Source organism: Balaenoptera acutorostrata, chromosome 1, assembly GCF_949987535.1.
Source record: "Balaenoptera acutorostrata chromosome 1, mBalAcu1.1, whole genome shotgun sequence".
NCBI lineage: Eukaryota > Metazoa > Chordata > Mammalia > Artiodactyla > Balaenopteridae > Balaenoptera > Balaenoptera acutorostrata.
The window spans coordinates 60,261,901-60,288,947 of record NC_080064.1 but is presented as its reverse complement, the minus strand read 5'-3'; positions in this window follow the sequence as shown (position 1 = coordinate 60,288,947).

Sequence of the window (27,047 nt, the reverse complement as noted above, 5' to 3'; positions counted from 1 at the left end):
CTTTCCAGGTAATTTAACATATCAAATAAGCTTAATTAGTTGAACAATCTTTTGAAATGTTCCAGAGACCCTCTGAAAAATTTCAAAGTTAGTTTGTGGTCAGAAGACTTCATTTAGAATATGATTTTGGAAAGTTTGTCAAAAATGTCAAAATATTCTAAAACACTTGACTAAATAGTATCACAGATTATGATGACATAATACTTAACATCTTTTAGCAAAACTTAGATCTTTTAATATTAAGAAGACTCAGTTTTCTTAAGTAATCAAAGACCTGATAAAGACAGCAAACAAAGAAAATTATTTTGATAAAACACAAAACCTTTGTTTTCTTGGTCAATCGCTTAAAAGATAAAGAAGAACTTGTTTACAATTTCTTATTAAGAGCTGATCAACAATCCCAGAAAACTTGTCCTTTCAGAAGATAAAAGAAAATTAAAGTTAATTTTACATAACATAAAAGCCTATTTCCAAAAACCCTATAATAACACATTTTTTTTTTTTTAGCCAACTTGACTATGCAAGGCAAGATTCTCTCTCTCTGAAACAACCAAAAGTTTTAGATTAGATAAAATTATTGTCATTTCCCTTAACAAGAATATATCTCCATACCTCATGCCTTTTCTTAATCAAAAACATATCCTGTTTCCCTTGCATACAGAGTTGTTTCCTTTATTATTTCTAGTAGTTTCAATTATATATATTAGAATTTTTAACCCTTAGAAACCTTTAATTTCTGGTGAAAACTAAGTAAGCAAGTATGAATTCTCTTCTACATTAGCATTCTGTGTATTGGCAGACTTATACTTGTTATAATTTCTGGAAAATGTGCTTTTTCATAGAAAATTTCTCAGTGTGACATAAAACATGTCTACTAATAGATCCAATTTTATCTTTAGTTTCCCTGCAATAGGAAGCCAAAAGTAAATAAACTTAGTTTAATAATTAATGTTTCACTATTTTATCTTACAATATGATTCAGAGGTAGAAAAACATCAGACATCTACAATACACACACACAAACACAGACACACACACATATATATATACACACAAACATGAACATATAAACAGACACAGAAACTTCAGAGCTTCCATTCTAAAAATTTAACCTTAAGGTGGATATGATAATGCAAAACTCACTTGTTCATAAAAGAACTGTTAGATCCAAACTGTTTTTCTGACATATGGAATAAGTTAAAGTTACCTGCTCCGATGACTAAGGTTGTTTTTTGGGGTTTTTAAAAAAATATTTTTGGAGAAGACATAATTTTTTTTGTTTCAGATGACCTAAGTGTCAAATGGCCTTTCCCCTTTCCCATAAGAATTGCTTTCCTAAAGTTTGCATTTCAAAGAATGGCTCTTAGGTCATAGAGAAATGAGGGTAGGAAATCTACATCACAAAGGTACAGGTTAAGTGCAGGACAATTCTGTTTCCAATGTCCTGATCTCTTCAAGTGGTTTGCGAGGAATAGGTAAGGTAATGTGTATTGACAAAGAAAAAAAGAAAGTGAGTTTTGAACTTATAGAGCCACACTTTTGTCCTGTACATATTTGATTTGTGAAACAAAGACAGCTGGGTTATTTTGAATGTTTTTCTTTCTCTTTGGGCACATTTAGCTTATGGGAGAAGCTAAACAAATTCCTATCAGGCTCTGAATATTAGCTTCCAATTTGGCCAAATTTCTGATCATAAAGTTATTAAATTCTTTCAAATATCTTGTCAGTTTTCAGCTTGGAAAACAGTAAATATTTCTGGCAGTACTGAACAACCCCACTAATTTTAATTTTTAGTTTCCCCTTTACCGTTTAAGGTAATAAACTTAGCAGTTTACTAGAAAATCCCTCAGAGTCCAATCAACATTGGGAGGAGCCCATATGGGAACACTTGAGTTGATGTTGAATTTGCATAGAGCCTTTGAGGACAATCTCTTTTCCAGTCCTTCAGTTGATTATAATTGAGATATCAATTTCTGGGCCAGTGTTTGGATGATGAATCCCTAGGAAGGTGTAATGGAGGAGACCCAGGTGTTATTTTGGGTCTCTGGCCTTGGAGCTGTTGTAGCTGCAAAGCTATTTGTTTGGAAGATTTCTGTTTGAAACCTTGCTTCAGAGTCCTTTCAAAAGGCTCAGCTATAGTCACAAGTTTAATCAGGTTTGTAGCCTCCCATCCTACATTCTGCCTTTTTATCCACTAATCTCAGGAAATAATCCATTTACAAATGGGCAGCTAGAGTAGGCTGGGTGACCTTAGTTCCTGTATGGAACTCCAAATGCCTTAAAAAGAAAGCTTCTAAATGGGCTTTAAAGTCTGTCACAGATTCATCTCTCTTTTGTTTGCATGATTGAAAAATAGACCAGTCAGGTGGACAGGGGAGATTTTAGAAATGGATCATGAGTACGCAGGTGAAAAAGGATGGAGGAGCCAGCAGGAGTCGCATCAGTAGTCACATTGGTCCTGCCACTCTTTGTTATAGATACCTCTAGTGTCTTTAATTTTTCATTAGCCTTTTGTAATGACTCTATTTTTTTTTTTTTTTTTTGTAATGACTCTTTTAATGAAGCTATTTTGGAATCTTGAAGCCTTTTATGAGCTTCTGCATACCAGTTAAAGTAGGCATTCCATTCTATCCGTCCAGTTTGGGATCCCTTTCTCTCGAGTGCATTTCTTAAATGAATGATATGGTCTAATTGGAATGTTCCACATAATGGCCATTGTAATTATAGATTATTTTTAGTAAAATATTACCATCTTATTAGATATCTGAAACTTTCAAGACTATAGTTGTCAAACATAAAATGAGCAGGTGTGCTGGAATGTGGTATGCTCAACTTTTGGGTATAAAGGATTCCACTTCTTTTAGCTAGGCCTTTGGTTCTCTTGGAGCCAAACTAATATCTAGAAGGGATATGCCATGGGGTTGGGAATTATGGGGTGTTTTACAGTGTACCTTGTTTCACAGAAATTTTCTTGAAGTTGGTGGGTGACTAGTGTCAATCTAACCTGTTCCATGACTAACTTATCCTATCACAGGATCTTCTTGAGGTGACAAGCACTCTAACAGCTTTTAAATGCCTGACTCATGCCCATCAATTTTTGTGACTTTTTGCCTTCTAGGATTTCCATAAACAATGACTTTACCTCATGTACATATTAACAGAAACAAGCAGTAAACAGAAAACTAGAGACTGGAAAAAGGATTGTACCAGCAGCTTTCTAAGAATGAGAACTGCAGACTGACTCCAAACAAATGGAGAACTGAAGCTTCCACCAGCAGTTGTCAGAGTGGAATCTGGGAAAGAATTCCAAATAAATGGAGGAACTACAGCAGTTCCCAATGCAGAGTCTGAGGACAGAATTAAGGGCTTAGGTTTTTCATCCAAAGAATTTTGGTCTAAAAGGCTAGGGACTTGGCCCCAGGCAGAACCATTTGCTAGCTCTGTTGGGCTCCAGGCAGAATTGTTACCAGCACAAGCTGATCTGCCCTGTAAAAAAAAAAAAACAATGAGACTGGGAGCTTGAACATAAAGAGAGGGGAGCTCAAACTGAGAGGAATGAGGAAGTTACCAATTGCCTCTGGGAACGGCAAGAAATGCAGTGAACTCAAAAGGATTTGTGGAGTGTCATCTCTGTTTCTCATTTTCCACAAATGCCGTAGGAAGTTTGCTTCAGATCCCACTGCTGCCACCAATTTGTTAAAAAACAAAATTCAACAGAGTAAATTTGAAGATCTAATCGGTTTTATTCAATGATTCATGAATTAGGAAGCATCCCATGTAGTAAATAGAAGGGCACTCTGAAGGTTGTACAAATGAAACGTTTTTATAAGGAGAAGGAAGGTGGAGTAAGAAGGTATTAGCAAAAGAAAATAAAGTATTGTTTCAGGCCAGGACATCTTCTTTGGGGGAAAGGGAATTGCAGGGGTCCTTATCATGCAGATTACCTCACTAGCATTGATCAGAAAATTTCAGATTGATTATTTTAAAGGTCACCTTTCTGGTAGGGGTTGGAACTGCAATTAAGTCTTGGTTTGCTGTCATAGAAGGCAAATGACTCCATTTCAGGGATGTTATATCTTTCGAACAGGCTTAAGACAGTTTAAACAGAAACAGGTTCAACACATAGATTTAGGTACTTATCAAGATCACTGAAAAGTGGGAGGAGTGGTCTCTATGCAGGATCTCTGGGAACAACATCCACAAACATAACAGGACAGGACTGATTTCCCTGGAGAAACGTGGGGGATCAGGAGGTCTTTGCTAAGCTATTAAATATAAGAAAACACAGCTAGAGGTGCAAGCCATGAAACTGGGAGAAAGGACCAGGAAGCCCTTGAAGCCATCAGGATTCCCTCTTGATACTTACAAAGCAAGACACTAGTGCACTGCTGCAGAAAATGCCCACATTTCTATGATATTTTCAAGCAGCATAGTAAACTAAGTGCAATGGGAATGTGGTCTAGGTGGTCCCTCCTCTACCTTTCAAAACCTTGTTGAATGCAATTGAATTAGTGAACCTAATTTGTCACCAGATTCTGGCTACAAGGGAATCTGGGAAATGTAGTTTTCAGTCTTTCAGCATCTACTGTAAAGGGAGGCATCCTAGTAGAAAGTGGGAATAAATGTGGAGTGCCAATTAAATAAGCTATATCCAACACAAAGAGTAAGTGACTGTGACATAACACAGAGCTAGTAATCAGTGCAATTCAGAGTACAACTCAGGCTGACTTGTTTGCAAAGCCTGACAACTATACTACATTGCCTCTACACCAAGATGCTCCATATTTCCAAATGCATGTTTTGGGGAACATTAATTTGTGTGTTTTAACAGGAAAAATCATCCAAACAAGGACTAGAAAGTGGAAAAACTACTAGATGTTGTCTTTCCTTTCTTCAAAGTTATTAGCTTATTATAGTAATTAAGATACTATATGCATTTTTGATGTAGATAAAGACAGGTGTTGCTTACTTACTATATGTAAATTATGCCAAACCAGAGAACATGGCTCCTTTGAAATATTCTGTGTTCAAATCTTTTCATGCTGTCATCTGGAGGGAGGTTGATTCTTTTGATATTATCGTTATAATTTTAAAGCCTTTGCAATCTATAGTTTAGAAGTCTAAATATTTATTTCAGGAACTCCTACCAGATTCTCTTGGTATCTTCAAGGTTCTGGGATAAGCATCCACAATTGTCAAAATGTATCTGACTTCAGGACTCATGGTATCCAGAGATGATCTTGGGCTGACAGCATTCCTCTGCCAAAGGAAGTGTAAGGAACACAAAGATGCTAACAGCAGGAGACCACTCTCCTTCGCCCTACCAGCTGGAAGTGGAGTGACAGATAACTGCTAATGCTATCCCACCTGCCTTATGTTCTTTAAGATGTTTGTGTACCTTAGGTTCTTATGTACCTTTAAGATTCACAAAGACATTTTCTGAAACAGAGCTTTTCCTTTGCCTTAAAAAAAAAATGTTGTTGTCACTGTTATTACCAGCTTCGGTGACTTTTCTCTTACACAGATAGGTCTGGGAAAAATTCAGTAATTGCATTCAGTGTGTTCATGAGAGCAGGGCATGTTGCTGACAGTCAGAATATCTGATTTCTCTACCCTTGACTTAATGTGTGAACTTGACTAAGTCACTCCACTTCTCTCAATCTCATTCATCCTCAAAAAATAGAAGACACATCACTGGATAATATTTGAGTGAAATCAATATTGAAAAGAATCTCAGGACTCCAGTTTCACATATCTTCCTGACTCTCTATTTTATTAAAATAATAAAGAAGATGGAAAAGTCTTTTTACATAGCTTTCAATCATAAGAATATTGAAAGAATATTCTATTTCATAAGAATAGAAAGTTAATGATGCATTTGCCATATTCATTAATTGTTTGTTTTTTTTTTCTTTCTGGCATTTCTCCTCACCAAAATGTTTTGTATTATGTTGTAAGGAAACTACCACTTCCAATAAGACAGGTAGCTTGAGTTTTCTGAAGAGAGAAGGGCAGTTATTTGAGTGACAGAAGCTAGTAAACTTGCTTGAAGAAAACGCAATTTATATGTATGTGTGAAATCTATCGTGTTTAAAAGAAACCCAGAACAATTCCCATTCCTAGCTGCCACTTCTTTTTGGTTTTCATAATTGCAGTGGCAGGATAATAAACAGGCTGCCAGAAAGTGTGTGAACGTACTCTTTTGTCTGGTCTCCTGAAACAATCTCATTAAATAGGGTCAATCATTCAATAATGATCTTTAAGCTCCTACTATGTGTAAGAAAAGTGTACAGCATTTAGGACCGTATGATCTCTTTTACTCTTTGTTATGCATTTGTTGAGCAATGTAAGCAAAATCTTTCTAACTTTCTTATACAAGGAGGACCTGGTGTCTTACTTTTGGCTTGGGTGCCAAGGACCTATTTTCTTCAAGTAGAAAAATTCTCTCCTAAGACTTACATGGCAATTATGTAAATTCATTGAGTCCTGTCTAAACTTGTCAAGTGAATTGGAATACTTTACAGGTTTACAACGGATATGAACTTCTGAAATTTGGACTCCCCAAGTTCAGAGGGTCAGCATCTTTTAGGGCAATGCTGACTTATCTGTGACTCTTTCAAATCAGTTGTAGCATTCTGCCTTCTTCTTGTGGCCCTGGGGAAGGATGTGGTTCTGACAACACAGTAACCTCTTTGATTGACAAATTGATCTACTGTAAAGCAGGTTTTCTTTTTCTTACTTGCATCCCTTTTTGTTTTGTTTGTTCTCCTAGGAGCTGTTTAAAAGGGTGATCTTTCCACAAGAAGGAATACTGTTCTTTGGCCGAGCGTATTTCTTCCTTTTTATTTCCCACTAGATTTTAGACTCATTGAAGCATGGAGTGGACATTTTGCCTTAGTTATCTTTTTATTTTCCTATAGCTATATTTTCCTTGCCTACTTATACTGTAAAACAATAATCAATCACCTTTATCAAATCAATTTTTTAAGTGTGACATTTTTGTTGTGTCAGGCCCTCTACCAAGTAACTTAAGGAAGGGTGATTACTGCCCTCTTTGAATTTATTTCCAAAAGAGGCACTGCTACAAAAAATAGTTCTTGGCATTCTTCATATTTTCATTATTATGTCATCATTTTTATATCATTTTATTTTCCATGGTTTTGCTCAATCATGACTTTATTTGTTTGTCTGGTTTTCCCATTTGATTAATTCAGTGAGAGAGGGACAATATTTGTTCTGTTTACCACTTTATCGGCGATATCGTGCTAGTTGATTCTGTATCTATTATATCACTTAAACATCAAAACTAGTCTGTGATTAGGAATTGCCATCTTCCTTTTACAGATAGGAAAACTAAGCCTTCAAGACGTTAAGTGTCATCTTAAAGGTTACACAGTTGGTAAGTGGCGAGGAATGATTGTTTCTAAGAGATCTGCCATTCTCAAACATACTTCTCACAACATCTCTACAACATCTCGCTGCTGTTGGAGTTCTAAAAGGGGAAGGAAATCATGTTCTGTATGTGATACAAGACTCTAGTTCACTTGCAATTCTGATTCCACCTTGTAGCATGAGAACCAACGGAACTTGTTTTGATAAAACATCAACAGAGATTAATAGCTTTTTTCCCCCCAGATGTGATCCAAGCATGCTAAGGTGCTCAGATAAAAGGTGTTATATAAATAAGCCGCATTCTTTTCAATCTAATATGATTATGAGTGGTAATCCAATGGTGATAGGTGACAATATAACTTTTAATTTTTTTAATAGTTTTTATCTTGCTTTGTTGTAATCATTCTACCTAATTAGTGTCTTAATTAAATATGCCACCTGACTTCATCCTCTCTAGAGAGCATTTGCTATTTATATTATTATTTAAATATATCCAAACTTATCATCACTGTGATGCCTAACATAATAACATTAATAGCTCTCATTCATTGAGCATTTACCCTGTGCCATCATTCAGTTGCTAAGTATCTTCAATGCAAGACATTAATACTTTAAATAATCTTATGGAATATGCTATACTATCATTATTCTCATTTTTCAGATAAGGAGACTGAGGCTTATGGAATTTTCTCCACACTCAAGGCTCAGCTCAAATGTCACCTACTTACACAGTTTTCCTAATCACCCCATATCAAGTTGTATCTGGGTTTCCCGTGCCCCTACCACCTCATATTCTATGCCTATACACTGCAATTTTTTAAATAAGTAACTAATCACCATGTGAAATTATACATATGATTCTTTTCATGATTCTTTTCGTGTTTTATATATATGACAACTTTTTGTTGTTGTTCTATTTTATCCAGCTGCAATTAAGATCCATAATGTCGTGAGCTTGTTTGTTACCACTGTTATCTCTAATGTCTGAAACAGCCTACAGCACAGACTTTAGATAAATAATTGTTATTGAATAAATAAATTAATGAAACAATTGACTTGGAAACAATGTTTAGAGCTGAGAAAAAGACCCAGTTTTTTCTACCTCTAGTTCAATTCTCTTTGTATTACATTATGTAAGGTTATATAAGAAACCTGAGTTTATGCATTTTTAAAGTTTGGGAATAGAAATACTGAGATTCATTTTTGTTCTATCTATAGCTATATAGTTTCCCTTAAATTGTATTAGGTTAATATGATTAAAAGCGAAAGTTTTTAATCTGCTTGGAGAGCAATCTCTTCAGAGAACTATGTGCAGTTTGGTGCTTTTACTCATAATTCAATCTCACTTGTTTGTGAGAGCAGGAATCTTCATTAAACAATAAGCTATTGTCACAAGGTTTGAATTACTGTACTATTCAGAATATATTTATTTTAATTTCTTTTAAAGTTGCCTAAAATTCACACTTTTACTCTCCTTTCTTTGATTAGTTGGCAGTAGCAAAGCCTTACTCTGTGTCTACACAGACCTCTTTGATATGGCTCACCATCTTTGAGTCTGAAAATGGACTTTTTATGAAACCTCTCTTGGCTCATTTTGCTACAAGTTAGAAAAACTCAAGGAATGAGAGCTCAAGAACTGAATTTGTATTCGGATGACTTTTTTTAAAATGTATTTATTTTATTTATTTTTGGCTGTGTTGGGTCTTTGTTGCTGCACACAGGCTTTCTCTAGCTGCGGCGAGCGGGGGCTACTCTTCGTTGCGGTGCATGGGCTCTAGGCACTCGGGCTTCAGTAGTTGCAGCACACAAGCTCAGTAGTTGTGGCACGCATGCTCTAGAGTGTAGGCTCAGTAGTTGTGGTGCACAGGCTTAGGTGCTCCATGGCATGTGGGATCTTCCCGGACCAGGGCTCTAACCTATGTCCCCTGCATTGGCAGGCGGATTCTTAACCACTGCACCACCAGGGAAGCCCTGTATTAGGATGACTTTTAAAAGTACAAGTCAATTGCCAAGAATGCTGCAAATGTGAAAGCGTTTCATTTGTGATCCTGCCAGGCAGTGGTCCTAATGACTCCGTCTGATTCACTTGGCTGTTTTACTTCTCCAGCAACCTATCCCTGGATGGCTGAGACTAGGGACTGCGTTGTAGCTAGGATTTGGGTGTCAAATCTGCATATATCCTAGGTGAAGTATATTAGAAATTGATGCCAAATGAGGGCAATGGACCTTTTAAATTCCAGTTTGAAACACTGGATTTGCAAAGCATCTGCCATATGCACTGCTTTGGCTTCAACTAGACTTTATTTTAAAATTCTTGTTGGGTAGAAGCAAGAGTCATGGCAGGATTTCTCAGTATGTCGATTTTATCACATGATTCTCATGTGGGTACATGACTTTTCCTAAATGAGAATACGTACACAGAGAGTGCCATACATACTACCAGGATGGGCATTTAACTTTCTCGCACCAGCAATAAAGAAGCACATGTATTCAGAATTACAATTTTAGCAAGAGTGCAATGCATTGGGTGCTGAATCTGGGAGCTGGCATAAGCCTGCATGATCTCAGAACTGAGCTGAACCTGGGGTCGGCCGTTGGGGGAGAGGTATTTCTCCAAGGGTGGTGTGTGGCAGCATAAACATGACTGTGAACCCTAATTACTATTATAAGGAGCTGATTCAGGGAATCAAATTCAGAGTGTTAACTTAAAAATTATTCCGGTATTTGTTAAAGATGGTAAGGAAGACTGCATTCAAGGGACTATTGCAATGGGGTTTTGCAGTAGAGGAGAGGACTTGGACTAGACTGTGTATACAAGGAAAAATGGGAATGTATAGGCAAGGAGCGGGTCGGTGGGGGGTGGTCTGTGGACCGGAAATAACTAAAGGAAATATCAGAAGTAAAGAGAGGGGATTCTGGTTAATTAAACAGACTGGACAGGATTCTTGCTGAAGGCAGGTCAGGGTGATCAGATATCACCTGGGGAATGATGGGGAATGAGCAATTTGATCAAACATAGGGGATGATCAGATTTATAGGGTGGAGGATTCTCACTGAACTGATTTGGTGAGACTCTTGCTCTTGCGACAAGGCCCAAGGACAGGGCCAAGTCAAAAAGTGTCCAGAGGAACCTGACTAACGTTTGGTTAAGGAAAGAGTCTTCGTCAAGGGTAAGGCTATATGTATGCAGAGACAACAAGAAAATGGTTTACACAACCAAAGTCTTCATCCAGGGACATCATAGAATCAGCAGTGAAGGGTGGCCAAAGACAAGACCCTGCATGCAGGCAGAATGGTCAATGGAGTTTCCTTTATATGTTGAAGTCCATGGTCATGAGGGTGGAAGTGAGGGCAACTTGGAACAGGAGGAGAGGACCGAGCATATCAATGAGTTCCTTCCTCCCTAAAATGAGGGCTCCTAAAGCTAACATCTTGATAAAGATGAAAGCAGTGAGTAAAAACTGGGCTTCTTCTCAAATATGAAGCTTTTGTATCCTATCAGCTATCATCAGCCTTGTCTAGATTTTTTCAGTCAATTTTTTAAAGCTACTATAGGTGTGTTTTGTGGTAACACTCCCAAATCGTTCTTTTAGCCTGTCCCCTTTCTGAGGGTTACAAAGATGATCATTAATTTCCTAATATTAACTAAATTCAAGCAGTTTTTTATAAAACTTTCCTAGGTACTTTTATATACTTTATCTTACTTGACCCTTGCAACAGCCATGAATGGGGTGTGTGTGTGTGTGTTTGCATGTGTGTGCATTAATATTCTCTCAGGTTGAAGAAACAGAAACAGAGAGGTTAATTGGCTTGGTCAAGGGCACACAGTTAGGAAGTAGCAGACCTGGGACTTAAACTTGAGGCTTCTGAATCCAAATCCTGGGCCTTAAAACAATATTTATGATGGAACATTACACATAAAAGGAGGATGTTATTTTGCTTTTCTTTTCATGTGTTAGAATTGTGTCATGAAAAAATAGAGAAAGCTTCAATAATTTTCCTACCTACTTTCTCAAAAGATAATATACATGATTGTTTGTTTTTTGCTTGTTAAGAACCAAAATATTCTCCTGTTAGTGTCTGTCTAGTCACCAAATAATGGACATACAAATGCATCCATTTTTGCGAAAGCATTTTCATCAAGCCACATGGAGCCTCTGGGAGGCTCAGTCCCCACAAATTCACTAAGGGTTGGTTTTGGTTAGTTTAGGTGATTGAGGCCCAGGCTAAAGAAGTCATGATGAAAGACAAAGACAAAGCCCCTGGGAGGATCAGTGGACTTTCTTCTGCTCTAGGGTCAAATACATCCCCCTGACCCTGCCTTACTAGTGACTGAAAGGGAAACTGCAACAGAGAACTCTGGCTGATAGATTGATGGGTTGGCTCATTTACTCATGTACAGCCTACTTCACGCTAAGCACTTTGCTAGCTACAAGGGATTCTAAGAGGAACAACAATGTGGTCCCCTTTTCAAAAAGTTTATCATTTCTTGTTCAGTGGTATGGAAATGCTTGCAATATCATGAACTAAACAGAAGCCTGAAGTGACTGGTACATAGGACAGTAGAATGTAGGAAAGCAGCATGACATCATAGTTAGAACACAGACTCTGGAGTCAGACTGCCAATGTCTAAATGCCACATGTGCAACTTGCAAGCTGTATGGCTTTAGCCAAGATATTCCACCTCCTTGTGACTCAGTTTCCTCATCTGGAAAAGGAGCATGAACTTACAGTGGTAGGGCTAGTCTGAGGGTTAAATAGGTTAATATTTTTAAAGTGCTTGGCGCTTAGCAAGCACTGAAGAAGGTTTTGTTAAATAAATAAAAATAGGAATCAGGAAAGGCAGGAAATAAGATTGGACAGGCAATCAAAATGAACATTTGTGAATGCCAGGCATTGTATGGCCCTTAACTTTTAACTGTCACAGTGACATGAGTCAGTAGGCTTAGGATCTCCATAACGCAGAGGTTCTCAACCTTGACACAACTGGCATTTGAGAATGGATAATTCTTTATAGTGGGGAGCTGTCCTGTGCATTGTAGGATATTTGGTAGTATCCTCGGCTTTTGTTCACTAGACGCCAATAGCGCTCTTCCCCCATTTGTAAAAATAAAAAATGTCTCTGGACATTGACAAATGTCCACTGGGATGCACAATCAACTGCTCCACCCCCACTGAGAATCGATCACTGCTAAAATCAGGAAAATGAAGCTGAGAGAGGTTAAGCAATTTTTCCAAGTCGCACAGTGAATAACAGTAAAATGACAATGGGAAGTTAGTCTGTATGACCCTTGTAAAGGCAAAGATATAATGAATAATGCTCTGTAAAGATGAGGACATAATGAATAAGCTTTAAGAAAGTTTCTAATATCAGGTTGTGAAATCCATGCTATAGTGATTGACTTGATTGTTTGTTGAGCAATAGAATTAACTTGATCAGGAGTATATTTGGTGTATAACATGGCACATAGACTGAGGAGGTGAAAAACTGAAAAGTGAGAAGGTATGCAATCATCCAGATGTGGCATGGTGAGGACTTGAGCACAGGCTATATAGAACAAAAGAAACAACGACTGAAACCACTGCAGAGTACAATTTGTTGAGATTATTCATCGTTGTAGTCAGCCTATGTGAAGGACTCCATATACCTTTCTGACTTTTCTTTTGGTACCCTTGCCACAAGATAAACATATGAAACTGTTACTTAACTTCACACTTTAGAGAAAGTGGGTTAGGTCCTGACAGATTAGTTACAAGCACACACAGGGTCATACAGATAGTCATTGGTTCTTAGTCTTTCATTTTAATCCCTGGGACGCTGTGTCTCCTCACACTTCCTTCTAATCTACATGATCTCCCATGACTGACTGCAAGAGAATGGATATTTACAAAGCTAATCAATACCAGTTTATTGTATCTGCTTCAATCCACTTTACTTACTGACACGGCACAATCCTGAATAGCCTTTTCAGATAGGTAAGGTGCAGATCCTCTCACCTGTAAGTCTGCTATAAATCCCTTCTTCCTCTTTTCATTTATCTCCCTGCCCTCCCTCTCTCTCTCATCATCTCTTTTCTGCTCCCTCTTCTTTTGGTGTGATACAAATTGTACAAAGTACACTGAAGTTAATAATCATAATAATAGGATCAACAAAACAGCTGACATTTATTAATATTTTGCTTTGTGCCTGGCATAATTTTAAGCTCCCTGCATTTATTAACTAATTTAATACTTACCACAACTTTATAAGGAGGATATAACTCTTATCCCCATTGTACAGATGAAGAGCCAGGCATACTTACTTCCCAGCACTATCAGAATCAAAGGGGCAAATGGATGCACTAGCAAACTGCAAAGCGTGACAGATTTGAGCTGATGTTATTATCATTTTTCTGACTTCATTATCTAACAAAGTGAAATCTGACAACTCTACTTAACCTAGACCCTTAAAACCTACAAACAATAATTGGAATGGAGAGCAGATGCTCATTATTTAACAAGGCTTGTTCTAACAAATAATAAAAGCTCTTCGGTTCCTGTTTACTTTGTTGAAAATGAATTTTTGTTCACTTTAAATTAGGTCAGGCATAATTAGGATTAAGGAGTAACCAGACTTGAAGAATGACTGTACATAAGTGTCATCTATCTGGCCAATATATCTGTATTAAAAGAATTAACCTGAATGACTAAAATGCACTGACCTTGTGCATTTGACTTCTGTTCTCTACTCAAAATATTGAGGGATGGACCTAGTGAGAAACAGACTCTCCACCAGAGGCTAATTTTGTCTTTCTACCAGACCGTATCACAGCTATTAAGGCTAAGGATAGAAATCAGGCTAAGAGGAATATGCTATGATGTGTAAAAACCTGATTTTCTCTTAAAAATCTAAAATATTTCACCAGCCCACACACACTGTTATGGTGTGATTCTTTTGTGTTATGATTCCTACTCATTTTGTGTGAAATTCCTAGGATTTAAGCTATGGTGAGTAATTCAAGATGGAGTCACAGTGGCCAATGTGAACTCCACAATAGTTGTTTTGAAATGTCTGATACAGGACTGCAAGTGTCTTAGAGTGATAAATAAGAGTGTTACTTTAGATAAGGAATTGGTTTGGTAATGTCAGAGGAAAGACTTTACTGGAACATAGGAGCAATTACAGAGATAATTACCCCCTAGGGTGTAACCATTACGCCATGCTGGCAGACTTCTTAAAATGAAACCACTGAGCCAAGACACTTGAAGGCTCCTTGCTGGAGGACCTGACTCGATGCTGCTGGGAGCTGGTCTAGTTGGCGCTGCCAGAGGTCCTGTTGGAGCACAAGGTGACTTTCCACTCAGGCTTGTCTCAAGATCTGTTGTCGGACTGAAGACCACTGCTCATGCTGAGATGCCTCTTCCTGAACTTCTCCTTGGAGTGGTTTGTTATCCCTTTTTCTAATTTCACTACTCTGACTAACCTGTGTTGTGTTCTAATTGTGTGCAATATACTGAGTGATTTGTGAGTTGAATATTAGCTACGTTTCATGTATTTGCAATCCATGATTTTTACCTGGGCTTACCTCTGGTACCTGACAAAACACACACTCTGTATCTCATCTCACTTTTTTCACTAGTATCGTAAGGATCTTCTTTAAAAGTGATTTCTTTTCCACTGCATCCAAGTTGAAATGTTTGTATAAGTGGTTCCATCAATTACCAAAAAGTGCCTCATGGCCAGATCCAGTGGTCTCATGTCTGTCTTCATCCTTTCAACTATTCTTCATCACATTTCATTGAACTTGCTTCACTTTTCTCTTCTTCACTCCTAAAATTTCGTTTCTTCAGAATATTGAGTTTCGAGTGTTCACCTCAGCCTTTTCTCTCTTCTGTCTCCTCCCCTTCCCTTCATTTCTCCCTACTTCCCTCTTCCTTTTGCTCTCTCCCTCTTCTCCCCCACATTTCTGTCTCTGTCTTTCTCTCTCTTTTATTCTTTCCCCTGGACTCATATGCTACATTTTTCTAGATGATGCTTGAACTCAAATGCTTTATGTCTTTATAAATGTTCTCATAGTTCTCAAAATAGTGGCAGCCTCCCTCTCTGAGCTATACTATACTTTGATGTCTCTGGTTGTAATTAAAAAGATATTTCAGGACATGAGTAGACCAAATCCAGTGACATGTTTTCACTTTCCTTTAATGCTCCATGAAACAAATGCCGAGAAATACTGCATTCAGTTCTTTGCCAAAGGTGGGATTTATCAATATTCTGAGAAGTCCAGGCAGGGCTAGCTGAGTGAAAAGAGTGCATAAAGAAGGATCCTTGCTGGTAAACAAGCTCCTATGAGCAACTCTTTCTTCAAGGGAGAAGGATTTGTTCTGATTCCTTTCATTATCCTTCTTGTGAAGAAATTAAGAAACATCCAAGCATAATTTTGCTTGGCTTTATTCAGTATTCAAAGGGACATATTTTCCTACCAGTTAGCTATTTAGGCATAAACATACAAAGATAAACATGCATGATTTCTAAGTAAAATGGCTTTAAGTATGAAATTTGAAGAGGTCGTTTAATCTTTTAATGTAAGAGGAGCAGCCTACCTTTTTGGAAAGGGCAATCACATATTGACAATCTCTACTTAAGAGCAATAGAAAATAGTCACCATTTGTTACTTCCATTTGTTTTCCATGAAAAGGAAAAATTGCTACTTAGTGGTGTGATGGAGAGGATTCTCCTAGAATTCTCCTTTAACACTATGAGGTTTGAGCTCCACATATATTTCCACTCTTCTAGACAACGACAAAAGAGAAGGCAGGCAGATTTCTTAACCAAGTTATGGCCGAAATTAAATTTACTAATTGAACTGCAAAATCTGCTCAATGACCATATTTCCAATTTCAAATTACATAGTCAATATCAATCTAACCCTTCAAACTCTAAAACTCAGAGTCAATTTTCTCTTCTCTTTCTTCTTTACCCTACATAAGCAATTAGTCCCAAAATCCTATTGTCATGCATTATTTATTGAACATTGAGTACATGGAAGTTGCAAAGAGCCCCCCTACCTTTGCCACTGTCTTAGTTAGCTCTCCTGTTAACCTACTGCTGTTGTCACCCCACTGGCATTCTGGCATTCAGTTTCCCAGCATTCTGATTTTATATTTCATCTGTTTCCTTTCTACATCTTTAGGCTTAGCTCTTCCTGTTGCCTTCTTTGAATATTTCACTGAACTTTTCTAACTTCTAGCCCTTTGCACACTTTGTTTTTCCTTTTCCCCAACTCCTGCTCATATTTCAAACTTTAACTTATATTCTGCTTATTTCTTTTTTTTTAAATATATCTTAATTGGAGTATACTTGCTTCACAATACTGTTAGTTTCTGTTGTACACGAAACTGAATTAGCCATATGCATACATATGTTCCCATATTCTATCCCTCTTGAGCCTCCCTCCCACCCTCCCAATTCCACCCCTCCAGGTCGTCGCAAAGCACCGAGCTGATCTCCCTGTGCTATGCTGCTGCTTCCCATTAGCTAACTATTTTACATTTGGTAGTTTATATATGTTGATGCTACTCTCACTTTGCCCAAGCTCCCCCCTCCTCCCCGTGTCCTCAAGTCCATTTTCTATGTCTATGTATTTATTCCTGTCCTGCCACTAGGTTCATCAGTACCTTTTTTTTTTTTTTTTTAGGATCCATATATATGCGTTAGCATACGGTATTTGTTTTTCTCTTTCTGACTTACTTCACTCTGTATGCCAGACTCTAGGTCCATCCACCTCACTACAAATAACTCAATTTCGTTTATTTTTACGGCTGAGTAATATTCCATTGTATACATGTGCCACATCTTCTTTATCCTTTTATCTGTTGATGGACATTCAGGTTGCTTCCATGTCCTGGCTATTGTAAATAGTGCTGCAGTGAATATTGTGGTACATGTCTGTTTTTGAATTATGGTTTTCTCAGGGTATATGCCCAGTAGTGGGATTGCTGGGTCATATGGTAGTTCTATTTTTAGTTTTTAAGGAACCTCCATACTGTTCTCCATAGTGGCTGTATCAATTTACATTCCCACCAAGAATGCAGGAGTGTTCCCTTTTCACCCCACCCTCTCCAGAATTTATTGTTTCTAGATATTTTGATAATGGCCATTCTGACTGGTGTGAGGTGATACCTCATTGTAGTTTTGATTTGCATTTCTCTAATAATTAGTGATGTTGAGCATCTTTTCATGTGCCTCTTGGCCATCTGTATGTCTTCTTTGGTGAAATGTCTATTTAGGTCTTCCACCCATTTTTTAATTGGATTGTTTGTTTTTTGACATTGAGCTCCATGAGCTGTTTGTTATTTTTGGACATTAATCCTTTCTCCATTTTTCATTTGCAAATATTTTCTCCCATTCTGAGAGTTGTCTTTTTGTCTTGTTTATGGTTTCCTTTGGAGTGCAAAAGCTTTGAAGTTTAATTAGGTCCCATTTGCTTATCTTTGTTTTTATTTCCATTACTCTAGGAGGTGGGTCAAAAAACAAATTGCAGTGGTTTATGTCAAAGGGTGTTTTTCCTATGTTTCCCTCTAAGAGTTTTACAGTGTCTGGTCTTACATTTAGGTCTTTAATCTATTTGGAGTTTATTTTTGTGTATGGTGTTATGTAGTGTTCTAATTTCATTCTTTTACATGTAGCTGTCCAGTTTTCCTAGCACTGAGTGAAGAGGCTGTCTTTTCTCCATTGTATGTTCTTGCCTCCTTTGTTGTAAATTAGGTGAGCATATGTGCATGGGTTTAACTCTGGGCTTTCTATCCTGTACCACTGATTTATATTTCTATTTTTGTGCCAGTACCATACTGTCTTGATGACTGTAGCTCTGTGGTATAGTTTGAAGTCAGGGAGCCTGATTCCTCCAGCTCCGTTTTTCTTTCTCAAGATTTCTTTGGCTATTCGGGGTCTTTTGTGTTTCCATACGAATTGCAAAATTTTTTGTTCTAATTCTGTGAAGAATGCCATTGGTAGTTTGAGAGGGATTGCATTGATTCTGTAGATTGCTTTGGGCAGAATAGTCATTTTCACAATATTGATTCTTCCAATCCAAGAATATGGTATATTTCTCCATCTGTTTATGTCATCTTTGATTTCTTTCATCAGTGTTTTATAGTTTTCTGAGTACAAGTCTTTTGCCCCCTTAGGTAGGTTTATTCCTAGATATTTTATTCTTTTTGTTGTGATGGTAAATGGGATTGTTTCCTTAATTTCTCTTTCTGATTTTTCATTGTTGGTTTACAGGAATGCCAGAGATTTCTGTACATTAATTTTGTATCCTGCCACCTTACCAAATTCATTGATTAGCTCTAGTAGTTTTCTGGTGGCATCTTTAGGATTTTCTATGTATAGTATCATGTCATCTGCAAACAGTGGCAGTTTTACTTCTTCTTTTCTGATTTGGATTCCTTTTATTTCTTTTTCTTCTCTGATTGCTGTGGTTAGGACTTCCAAAACTATGTTGAATGAGAGTGGCGAGAGTGGACATTCTTGTCTTGTTCTGGATCTTAGCGGAAATGCTTTCAGTTTTTCACCATTGAGTATGATCTTTGCTGTGGGTTTGTCATATATGACCCCTATTATGTTGAGGTAGGTTCCCTCTATGCCCATTTTCTGGAGAGTTTTTATCATAAGTGGGTGTTGAATTTTGTTAAAAGCTTTTCCTGCATCTGTTGAGATGATCATATGGTTTTTATTCCTTTTTTGGTTAATATGGTGTATCACATTGATTGGTTTGCATATATTGAAGAATCCTTGCATCCCTGGGAAAAATTCCACTTGATCATGGTGTATGATCCTTTTAATATGTTGTTGGATTCTCTTTGCTAGTATGTTGTTCAGGATTTTTGCATCTATGTTCATCAGTGATATTGGTCTATAATTTTCTTTTTTTGTGATATCTTTTTCTGGTTTTGGTATCAGGGTGATGGTGGCTTCGTAGAATGAATTTGGGAGTGTTCCTCCCTCTGCAATTTTTTGGAAGAGTTTGAGAAGTATCCATGTTAGCTCTTCTCTAAATATTTGATAGAATTTGCCTGTGAAGCCATCTAGTCTTGGACTTTTGTTTGTTGGAAGATTTTTAATTACAGTTTCAATTTCATTACCTGTGGTAGGTCTATTTATATGTTCTAATTCTTCCTGGTTCAATCATGGAAAATTGTTCCTTTCCAAGAATTTGTCCATTTCTTTGTGGTTGTCCATTTTATTGGCATATAGCTGTTTGCAGTAGTCTCTAATAATCCTTTGTATTTCTGTAGTGTCCATTGTGATTTCTCCTTTTTCATTCTAATTTTATTGATTTGCATCCTCTCCCTTTTTTTCTTGAAGAGACTGGCTAAGGGTTTATCAATTTTGTTTATCTTCTCAAAGAACCAGCTTTTAGTTTTACTGATCTTTGCTATTGTTTTCTTCGTTTCTATTTCATTTATTTTTGCTCTGATCTATATGATTTCTTTCCTTCTACTGACTATGGGTTTTCTTTGTTCTTCTTTCTCTAGTTGCTTTAGGTGTAGGGTTAGATTGTTTATTTGAGATTTTTCCTGTTTCCTGAGGTGAGATTGAACTGCTATAAACTTCCCTCTTAGAACGGCTTTTACTGCATCTGCATCCCATAGGTTTTGGGTCATTGTGTTTTTGTTGTCATTTGTTTCTGTGTATATTTTTAATTTCTCCTTTGATTTCTTCAGTGATCTTTTGTTATTTAGTAGCACACTGTTTAGCCTCCATGTTTTTGTCTTTTTTACAGTTTTTTTCCTGTAATTGATTTCCAATCTCATAGGTTTGTGGTCAGAAAAGATGCTTGATATGATTTCAATTTTCTTAAATTTTCTGAGGCTTGATTTGTGACCCAGGATGTGACCTATCCTGGAGAATGTTCCATGTGCACTTGAGAAGAAAATGTATTCTTCCACTTTCGGGTGGAATGTTCTAAAATATCAATTAAATCTATCTGGTCTATTGTGTCATTTAAGGCTTGGGTTTCCTTATTTATTTTCTGTTTGGATGATCTGTCCATTGGTGTAAGTGGGGTGTTAAAGTCCCCCACTATTATTGTATTACTGACAATTTCCCTTTTCATGGTTGTTGGCATTTGCCATATGTATTGAGGCACTCCTATGTTGGGTGCATATATATTTATAATTGTTATATCTTCTTCTTGGATTTATCCTTTGATCATTATGTAGTGTCCCTCCTTAATTCTTGTAACGGTCTTTATTTTAAAGTCTATTTTATCTGATACGAGCATTGCTACTCCTGTTTTCTTTTGATTTACATTTGCATGGAATATTTTTTTCCATCCCTTCACTTTCAGTCTGTATGTGTCCCTAGGTCTGAAGTGGGGCTCTTGTAGACAGCATATATATGGGTCTTGTTTTTGTATGCCTTCAGCCAGTCTGTGTCTTTTGGTTGGGGCATTTAATCCATTGACATTCAAGGTTATTATCAACATGTATGTTCCTATTACCATTTTCTTAATTGTTTTGGGTTTGTTTTTGTGGGTCTTTTTCTTTTCTTGTGTTTCCCACCTAGAGAAGTTTCTTTAGCATTTGTTGTAAAGCTGGTTTGGTGGTGCTGAATTCTCTTCGGTTTTGCTTGTCTGAAAAGCTTTTGATTTCTTCGTTGAATCTGAATGAGATCCCTGCTGGGTAGAGTAATCTTGGTTATAGGTTTTTCTCTTTCATCACTTTAAGTATACCCTGCCACTCCCTTCTGGCCTACAGAGTTGCTGCTGAAAAATCAGCTGATAACCTTATGGGAATTCCTTTCTATGTTGTTTTTTGTTTTTCTCTTACTGCTTTTAATATTTTTTCTTTGAATTTAATTTTTGTTAGTTTGACTAATATGTGTCTTGGTGTGTTTCTCCTAGGGTTTATCCTGTATGGGACTCTCTGTGCTTCCTGGACTTGGGTGACTATTTCCTTTCCCATGTTCAGGAAGTTTTCCACTATAATCTCTTCAAATATTTTCTCAGACCCTTTCTTTTCCTCTTCTTCTTCTGGGACTCCTATAATTCAAATATTGGTGTGTTTTGTGTTGTCCCAGTGGTCTCTGAGATTGTCTTCAATTCTTTTCTTTTTATTCTGCTCCTCGGCAATTATTTCCATCATTTTGTCTTCCAGCTCAGTTATTCACTCTTCTGCCTCAGTTATTCTGTTATTGATGACTTCTAGTGTATTTTTCATTTCAGTTATTGTGTTGTTCGTCTCTGTTTGTTTGTTCTTTAGTTCTTCTAGATCTTCGTTAAACGTTTCTTTTAGTTTCTCAATCCGTGCCACCATTCTATTTCTGAGATTCCGGATCATCTTTACTATCATTACTCTGAATTCTTTTTCAGGTAGATTGCCTATTTCCTCTTCATTTATTTGGTCTTGTCGGTTTTTACCTTGCTCCTTCATCTGTGACATATTTTCTTGCTGTCTCTTTTTTTTTTTTTTTTTTTTAATGAGTGGGATTATTTTCCTGTCTTACTGGTTGTTTGGCCTGAGGCTTCCAACACTGGAGTTTGTAGGCTGTTGGGTAGAGTTGGGTCTTGGTGCCGAGATGAGGACTTCCAGGAGACCTCACTCCAACGAATATTCCCTGGCTTCTGAGGTTCTCTGTTAGTCCAGTGGTTTGGACTAGGACCTCCCACCACAGGAGCTTCAGCCCAACCCCCGGCTCATGAACCAAGATTCTGCAAGCCATGCAGGGTGGAAAAAAAAAGAAAAGAAAACAATAACAAAGTGAAAAATAAAATTAGACTAGGAAACTAACAAATATGTTAGAAAGAATATAAAAATAAAAATATAGATGAAACAACAACCGGAAGGTTAAACAAAACCACAATAGTAAAAAAGAGGAGGAAGAAATAGGAAAAATGGTGGAAAAGGCCTTGGCTGTGGAAGACAGGTCCTAAGCAGGGGCGAGGTTTGGGTGGTTGGAGGGGCCTATGCTTAGGACCCACAGGGCTGGAAAAGGACCTGGGAGGTGGGGGGGGGGGTTGGGCTTAGGCTCAACGGAACAGAAGGGGCCCAGACGTGCCTCCCGCCTCTGGTCTCAGAGGGCAGGGGACCCCACCTGGGAGCTCAGTAGGTTTCCCAGGCTCGAGTGGGTGGTGCCAACGCCCTCCATTCCTCTCCTGCTCTTCAGGTCCTGGAGGCCCCCTCCTGCTTGCCTCTCCTGTTCTCCCCTGGCCACCCTCCTATGCTTCCAGGACCAACGCAGCCCAGAGGGGGCCTCTGAGAGCATAGGACCCAGCCCAAGGGCCGGGCAGAATTCCCCAGCTGATTGGGTAGGGGGAACGCTGGGCGCGCTCCCCCCGATCCGAGCCCCCAAGGGTTCCTCTGTGCATGGGAACCCCTCCCCCCTTCAGCCACCCCTCAGGGGCGCCAGTCCTGTCCAGCCTCCACTTTTCCTCCCCCCTGAGTCCCCCCACATCCTACTGGTTCGCTTTGGGGTTCCTCCCGTCTCCTTGGGTGTTGAGGTCTCTCACCAGCAGCCAGCAGGCGTCCTAGTTGTGGGGAGACATGTTTTCATTCAGCAAACACATATTGTGTACTATTGTTTAAGACACTGTGATAGGTGCTAGATGCTAAAAGTTACAGTCTTGTCATTTCCTACTGAGTTTACTTCAAGCTTCATCTAAAAAGTAAGGTTTTCCACAATGTGATTCCTACTTGTCTTTCTAAGTATCATTTTCTCTCTCTTCCATAAGCACTTTTTCATTAACGTGGTCATTCCACTCACCACGAATACTCGTCAGCCTGCTCAATACCCATATGTTCCATGGATACTCATAACTCTGTGACTTTTATCTTTCTCCTTGTTCAATATTAAATACAGACCAAGAAATTATTTTTTAATATTCATTCACTTAATAAATACTTATTATTTGTTAACTGGATATATGCTACTTACTGTGTTAGTGCTGTGGGTATGAGGGTTGACATCATAGGGTGTCCTCTTGAAACTTGTTCTCATCATTTTGAACTTTTATCCCTACGTCGTGGTTCTAGGCTCACCTCCATGAAACCTTTCCTGATAACCCCATCACATTTAACTCTCCTGCTTCTCAGCCTCTCCCATATTTACAAATCTACTTACTACTTTATTTATTTATTTATTTATTTATTCCGCTTTGCTTTGTATTTGTGGTCAGTTGTTTATGTAAGTCTGTCTCTGCTAGACCTCTCAAAAGACAGAGAATATGTTCTATTCACTTGCTGATATAACAGCACCAGGCTGATGTAGACTTGACATAAAGGCTTAATAAACATGTAAATCCCAATTATCCAAAATAACAATTGTTTGTCAATGAGAAAAGTTGCCTGAGAGTTTCCTTTAGAATGTAATAAAGCAAAAAGTTTACTACATCCTGGCTATTCTGTTATAGTGTAAACTCTATTCCATTTTGCTCATGTTTGTGTTCTTAGCACATAGTGCAGTGCCTGAACATCCTAGGCACTCAATAAATAGCTCCTCAGTGAATAAATAGACTGATTACTTACTCTTCTGTTAACTAGTTATGTGCCTAAAACCTCAACTCTTTGAGCTTCAGTTTCCTCATCTATAAAATGGTATAACAAGTCTTAACTCACAAGTTCTTTGTGAGGCTTAAATAACTAAGTTAGACCTCACTTGTTGAATGTTGAGTTATTACCATTATTTGCTAATTTTAAAGTCATGTCTTGGAAATCTTAACCACAATTAAGGTCAGCATGACTTGTATACTTGTTAATGAGATAATTTAAGTGAGTACACTATTAGACTTCTACATTTTTCCTCATTTTCTCTGTTCAAAAAAGTATACAGGTAATCAGAGGTAGATGATATTTCATGTTCCCTGCTTTACTTCCTGGAATTCTAATATATGGTTCATATTGACAAGGAAGTTTCAATGTATTTCATAAATATGAAATCTTAGGATTGGTTTGGACTATTGTAATCATCTCATTCTTTCTCCGCTTAATGAATGCAAAATTTAATTTTCAATAATCATTACTTCTTATCACCAAGCCTTAACTTTAATACCCCTGATACTAGGGAGTTTACAGGTATGATGTCTTGCCTTCCATTGTAGTGAAATTCTGCCCTGTCTCAGTTTTCCTATAACTTTCGAAAGTTGTTCTTGTTCCCTTTCTAGAACTGCACTGGAAAATCCTACTTCTCCTCTAGGCCATCTGAACTCTCACTATGTTAAGGCAGTTATTAATTCATCCTTGGATAGTTCTTATCCAGCTAAGTATTTCCAGATTCTTCAACCAGCCTCATACCACATGGTTCCTGAGTCCTCTGGCATTCTGAGTGTCTTCCTGCTAAATCAGATTAAATTGTATTTTCCATATAGTGTTGTCTACATAACTTGGGGAGCCCAGTACAAAATGAAAATGTGAAACCTCTGATTTAAAAATTTTCATAATTTAAGAGAGCAACAGCAGAGCCTTAAACCAACTGCAGAGCCCTTCTAGGTGCAGGACTCTGTGTAACAGCATAGGTTGCATGTTGATGAAACTCTGACTCTATGGAGAAATTTCATTTCCACAGTCTTCTATGACACCTCAAAAAGGGTTATGAGCCCTATTGCATGATCACTTCGCACACTGATATTTTCCTTTGTATATGGTGACATAAATTCTAGTCCTGATTCACATCTGTTGCCACACTGTAATTATTAATAGTATCCTTTTACAATCTCAAAGTGTACTCGTTTGGATGATAAACTGTATACATATCTATCTGTGAAGCAGGAATCAAATCAATTTTGTCCATTCCTGTATTTCCTGGCCCTTCATTGTGCCTGTAAAATAATTGACCGCTTAATAAATATTAAGTGATACTATCACAATGTGAGATCTTGGGAAGAAAAGTTTGACACATTACCAACTAACACAAAATCTCAATTTTCTTTAACTTTTGTGCCATAATGTTCCATATCAATATGTATATCTGCACACAAATACTTGTTTCCCTTCCTGTACTTTTAGTTCATTTCATGTATTCCCACTCATAAGGATTTCCTGGACTGTACCATGTAGAATGATCAGTTCTGATCTTTTTTGTGCTTTTCTATAACTTTGTTGTTCTTATCTATTTAATGACACTTACTACAATTGAATTATAAGTGGCTTTTTTTTTAAATTATTATTTATTTATTTATTTATTTATTTATTTATTTATTTGGCTGTGTTGGGTCTTCGTTTCTGTGCGAGGACTTCCTCTAGCTGCGGCAAGCAGGGGCCACTCTTCATTGTGGTGCGCGGGCCTCTCACTATCATGGCCTTTCCTGTTGCGGAGCACAGGTTCCAGACGCGCAGGCTCAGCAGTTGTGGCTCACAGGCCCAGCTGCTCCGCGGCATGTGGGATCTTCCCAGACCAGGGTTCGAACCCGTGTCCCCTGCATTAGCAGGCAGATTCTCAACCACTGTACCACCAGGGAAGCCTCCTAAGTGGCTTTTTTTTAATGAGCTTAATTCCACAATTAGCCTATAAGACCCTAATGAATGAGAATGTTATTCATGAGGGTGATCTGTGTTATTGTGGGTTCTTAAAATATGTTTGTGGAATATGCAATCAGAAGCAAGAGAAGTAGATGACAGTTGCAGTTTGAATTTCTAAGGAGAAATTCTGTTCTCATAGTTCTTGTGTAATACACATGTAAGTATCATTCAGGGGTTCTGCAAAACTTTTCTGCATGTTGGAGAAAATTGCATTTCAGCAGGGTAGGACTCAATTTTGAATAGAACCTTCTTATCAGATTAAGAGTATTCTTCGAATTATCAGTCATGTTACAGAGGTTGAGAAAAGAACACACAGACTAGAACTCATGGGCCAAAGTTCAAAGGCAATTTGCTCTCAAGTTTTAGGGAAATATAGTACCACGTCTAATACATGGTAGGCACTCAACAAATCACATTTTCCCATTTGATTTAATTTGAAGCTGTCATTTGATTTAAACAGTAAGTAAATCTAATATGTGCTGAGCACTAGTTTTGTGGATAGGGAACTGCAGTGGATGTTGAGTAAACATATTTCTATAACTGGCTCTACCACTGATTGGCTGTATTACCCTGGACAACTCATTTAGCTTCTCTGGGCTTGAGTTTTCTTATCTATAAAATTATATAACTAGATTTTTTAAAAACAACATATTACCTTCAAGCTCTAAGATTCTTTGATTCAGTGGGTTTAGTGCTGTTGTTGTACTACAAGGTACACACCTGAGGTCTATATGATTTGATTACATAGGGCTTTGAAAGTCAGAAAAAAAGAGTTAATCATATTGCAGAAGGCAAAATAGACTCATGAAAATATGGAACATTGTAAGTGTCATAGGTAGCATTAGAAATCAGTAAAAAATTGAGATATTAATTAAATTGTACTGGGACAATTGGCTTATATACAGAAAAAATAATATTGATATCCTACCCCACACCATATACAAAAGTAAATTCCAGATTGATTAAAGACAAAAACTTTTAAAAGAGAATGCAGGAGACTATATTTATGCCCTGATTGGAAAGGCTTTCTTAGATAAGGTGGGGAAACCAAGTAACAAACCACAAATGAAGGCATCAATAAGTTGACCCCATAAACAAAGCTAAAAGAGAAACCATACACTGGGAGAAGGTATTTGCAATGCGTGTAAGAAAACAAGATT